This window comes from Penaeus japonicus, unplaced genomic scaffold, assembly GCF_977035675.1.
Source record: "Penaeus japonicus unplaced genomic scaffold, GWHDUDI00000001_assembly GWHDUDI00000030, whole genome shotgun sequence".
Taxonomy (NCBI): Eukaryota; Metazoa; Arthropoda; class Malacostraca; order Decapoda; family Penaeidae; genus Penaeus; species Penaeus japonicus.
The window spans coordinates 1,439,617-1,444,616 of NW_028234432.1; the positions used below are offsets into that span (position 1 = coordinate 1,439,617).

General features: G+C 43.7%; 1 protein-coding gene across 1 annotated transcript in view; it reads left to right on the top strand.

Annotated features, from left to right (window-relative positions):
- The window catches only part of IA-2 (tyrosine phosphatase IA-2), a gene marked incomplete in the record, with an annotated part of 208,149 nt that overhangs the window by 160,142 nt on the left and 43,007 nt on the right, over positions 1 to 5,000 (top strand).

Here is a 5,000-nt window from a genome sequence, read left to right on the forward strand (position 1 = left end):
GGGAGGAGAAGAGAAGAGAGAGAGAGAGAGAGAAGAGAGAGAGAGAGAGGAAGGAGGAGAGATACGACAGACAGAGAGAAAAAAAGAGAGGAAGAAAGAATAAGAAAACAATATATAAAGAAAGAGAATGAACGAGAGACAGAGAGAAAAAAAAGAGGAAAAAAAATAACGAGCAAGAGAGAGAGAGAGAGAGAGAGAGAGAGAGAGAGAGAGAGAGAGAGAGAGAGAGAGAGAGACGAAGGGGGGGAGGGGGGGATGGCAAGAAAGGAGCGTGAATGGGGGGGGGGGGGCAAGGGGAGGAAATAAGTAGGGTGCACAAGGGAGAGAGAGAGAGGAAAGGGGCGTACGAGCGCACGCACGTATGTATGGGCGTGTGTGTCTGTATGTGTATGTGTGTATGTGTGTGTGTGTGATGAGAGGGAGAGGGTGACAGCGGAATCTCCATGGCGACCACGATATCAAAACACGATTAGAGGAAACTAGCATCACAGAAACGCATCCGGTAACATGTCTCCGCCTTTGTGGTTACTGATGCTGAGAGGGAGAGAATTTCCTTTTCTTCGTATTTATCTTTTTTTTTCTCTCTTCTTCTTCTTATTATTATTATTCTTTTATTCGTTTTTATTTTATTTTTTTTTCTCTTGGTGTTTATTTGGATGTTTGGCTGTTCGTTTCGTCTGACTTTTTTTTTATCTGTTTTGTTATTGTTGTTGTTTTTCTTCGATATTCTGTTCTTTACTTTTTTTCTTTTTTTTGTATTATCCTTCATCTCCTTGCCTTTTTTTTGTTCTTTTGTAACTTTCTTTCATTTGTTTCACTGCTCCGCCTTATATAGAGTTATCTTCGTCTTCTTTTTCTTTTTCTTCCTCCCCCCCCTCTCCCCGTTTCTTGACATCATATCCTTCTTCTTTTGCTTCTACATCATTATTTTCTACTTCTCCTTCTTCGTCTAGATCTCCCTCTCCTTCGCCTCTCCCTCCTCCTCCTCCTTCTCCTCCTCCTTCAGCACCCCCTCCTTTCCTTCACCCCCCCTCTTCCTCTTCCTCCTCCTCCTACCCCCCCCTCCTCCACCTCCTCCACCTCTCCCACCTCCTCCTTCTCCTTTTCTCCCTCCTCTTCCTGCTCTTCTTCCTCCTTCTCCTCCTCCGCCTCCTCCTTCTTCCCGTCTTCTTCTTCTTATATCCCCTCTTTTCCCTTTTCCTTCCGTCTTTACATAACTACGAATGCAATTTCGTGCAACATCAAATTTAAGTATACCTCTACGCATATGTAAAAGATCACTGTTATTTTGAAAATATATTTTGCCGCTGGAATTGTTATCACCGAGTCAAAGGAATCGGTCCATCAAAATGCTGTTTTTTTTGACACACACACACACACACACACATACACACACAAACACACACACACACACACATACACACACACACACACACACACACACACACACACACACACACACACACACACACACACACACACACATACACACACAAACACACACACACACACACATACACACACACACACACACACATACACACGTGCACACATATACAAACACAGACATATATACATATATATATATATATATATATATATATATATATATATATATATATTATGATTCCTCTTTCTCCTCCTTCTCATCCTTCATCCTCATTTCTTCCTCCTCCTCGTCTTATTGCTGCTACTTTTAATGATGATAAAAATGATAAGGATAATAATATTAGTAATAATGATGATAAATGATAATGACAATAATAACAGTAATTAAGATGATGATAATGGTTGCATAATAATAATGATGCTAACGATAACAATAATGATAATAAAAAATAACAATGATAACAATTATACTGATAATGATAATATTAGTAATTGTTGATATGATAGTTATAACGATGCTAATGGTTTTATTACGATCCCCATAATATATCCTTTATCAATTTGCCCTTATCATTATTGCTTTTTTATCATCCTTATTTTCTTAGTAAATATATTATCATGCATATCATTCAATCTTTTCCTTTTCCTTTCTTTTATTTCTATTCTTCCCTCCTTTACCGCAAAAGTGGGAACGGCGGAATAACCAAAGGAAACCATTTTTCTCATGTAGGACGAGGCAAGGTTTTACAAAAGGATTACGTCAAAGTGGTTAATGCTACGAACTGAGGACAAATCAAATCCAGAATTATCTGGCTTTCTTCCCGTCAGAAGTATACGGGTCTGTCTTGCCTTTTTTTTTTATTTACTTACTTATTTATTTATTTGTTGATTGCAGTAGCCGGTGAGCTACCACAGGTTGTAAGACTTTTCGAAGCGTGTGCATACATACAATCAACAACCAAAACACTCAGTCACTGGATACGTTCCACTGACCTAGAAATGTAGATCTTTCTTGCTACTTGTAACGTAACATATCGTGTGTATTTTAGTGATTCATAATCTGCTTTTTAATGATTTATAGGCAGTTCTATACTTGATTTCAGAAGTATTGTAAAGTTGATGGAAAGTGATACGTTGGATGCAGAGACAGAGCATATAATTTTATGAAGCCCTTTATACAATGGAATATTATTACATGCATGCCTGTAATCATGGCTAGACGAATACGCATCTCTTCCTATTGCGGTAACTGAATTTATGATCAATTATATTAACAAACGCAGTAGAAATTGAGACCTGGTAGTATAGTATTAAACGTTACGAGGCGTTCAGAACAAAGACATTTTTACCTACTGCATAAACGATATGTTTTGTGGTTGCTGCTCGAAATAGGCACTGATAAAGGTCTCAAGTAATTTATTACAATTGACGGAGAAGAGGGCCATGCCTTGCCATGCCATGCCACGTCTTCAAACCACAAGTCAGGTGGTGAATGTGAACAACACACTTCCTCTTGAGTGAATGTGATATAATCTGTGAGTCCAAACCTTGTGCTACGAGGTGGATATTTCGATTTGTATTAGTACTCAGCTAGCTTCGGACATCCGAACATTACATCCCTCCCCTGTAATGGCATTTATACAAAAGATAAAGCAGATGCTGTAAAGAGACTCGGGTAATTATTCACCGTTCTGTGCTGTAAGACGTGGTTAGAGGAATATAAATAGGCTGTAACCTAGATTGATGAATCTATAGCGCATGGAAGAGTAGGTAGTGAGTTGGAGGATGAGGAAAGGAGATATAGAGAAAATTATATTTCCTGTGTTATGCTTTTCGCTTTTTTTTTCTTCTTCTTCTTCTGAACACGGACTTTTTCCTTTTATGTTTTTTTCCCCTACCTACAACTACACCTCCACCTCGAGCCTTACCTCTATCGTAATCTCCCTCCCACTCCCCCCCCCCCTCCCGCTTTCTTTCCTTCTCTACCTCCTACGTCCCTTCTCCTCCAGTCCGTCTCCCTCTCCCCTCCCCTCCTTCCTTCACCCTCTCCACATCCAACTCTTGGTCTGTTACTCGCGTCAATTCCACTTCCACCCCCCCCCCTCCACCATCACCCCCTCCGCCTCTATATCCAGTTCCCACTCCATCTCACTCAATCTTTCGCCCTCCACCACCATTTCCCTTCCTCCTCCACTTTAACGTTCCTCATCTCCCTCATCCACCACCACCAAATCCCGCTCCACCTCCATACCCCTTCCACTTTCACCTCCACTTCCTCCCTTACTCCTTCGCCCTACATCTCTATATCTCATCCAGTTCCCCCTCCACCTACCCTCCTCCTCCTCCACCTCCTCCCCCTCCTCCTCTTCCTCCTCCACCACCTCTTCCTCCTCCTCGACCTCCTCCCCATTCCTCCTCCTCCTCCTCCTCCCCCTCCTCCTCCACCTCCACCTCCTCCTCCACCACCACCTCCTCCTCCTCCTCCTCCTCCTCCTCCCCTCCTCCTCCTCCCCCCCCTCCTCCCCCCCTCCTCCTCCTCCACCTCCTCCCCATTCCTCCTCCTCCTCCTCCTCCCCCTCCTCCCCATTCCTCTTCCTCCTCCCCATTCCTCCTCCTCCTCCACCTCCTCCCCATTCCTCCTCCTCCTCCTCCTCCTCCTCCTCCTCCTCCTCCCCATTCCTCCTCCTCCTCCCCTATCTCCTCCTCCACCACGGCACAAGTATGGGTTTCTGATGAGTGCTCCAAACGATACTGAAGACACCCTACAAACGTTAATATTATCGCTAATTATGAGAAGCCTGACACACACGGCGAATAATTAGCAACGAGCCTGAGGTATATCGGCACAAGACCCCAGTTATCTCGTGTCACTATTACCCTCAACATACGGGCCGCAACCCTGTCGTAACACACGAGCCGGGTCGCAAAACACTGCATTGTTGCGGGTTCTATTGGTCTCCGTCCCCCCCCTTCTCCCTTCCCCTCCCTCCCTCATCTCTGTCCCTCCCTCCCTTTCTCTCTCTCTCTCTCTCTCTCTCTCTCTCTCTCTCTCTCTCTCTCTCTCTCTCTCTCTCTCTCTCTCTCTCTCTCTCTCTCTCTCTCTCTCTCTCTCTCTCTCTCTCTCTCTCTCATCCTCCTCCCTTCTTTTTCACATATATGGAAAAGGGTATCACACATATATGTGCGTGTGTTGTGTGTGTGTGTGTGTGTGTTTTGCGTGTGTGTGTTTTGCGTGTGTGTGTGTGTGTGTGTGTGTGTGTGTGTGTGTGTGTGTGTGTGTGTGTGTGTGTGTGTGTGTGTTTTGCGTGTGTGTGTGTTAGTCTGGCCTGATAATCCAGTATGAGTGCTGACTGAAATATGTGGCTATTTCGATCATTCGGATGTATTTGGAATTTTTCCTTTAGGCATTTCGACTTTCAGCTTATGAGCTCTTTCCACTGGTCGCCTGAGTGTAAAATGTGGGTGTCAGATGTGTAGAATCTGACACGAGGGGATTTGAGTGTGTTGTGTAATTCTAGTGCATTGCGGGTTCTAGTATGGAATGGGTTTGAAAACTAATGAATTCAATGGAATCGGACACTGGGCCTAGACCACACTCAACACTACTCAAA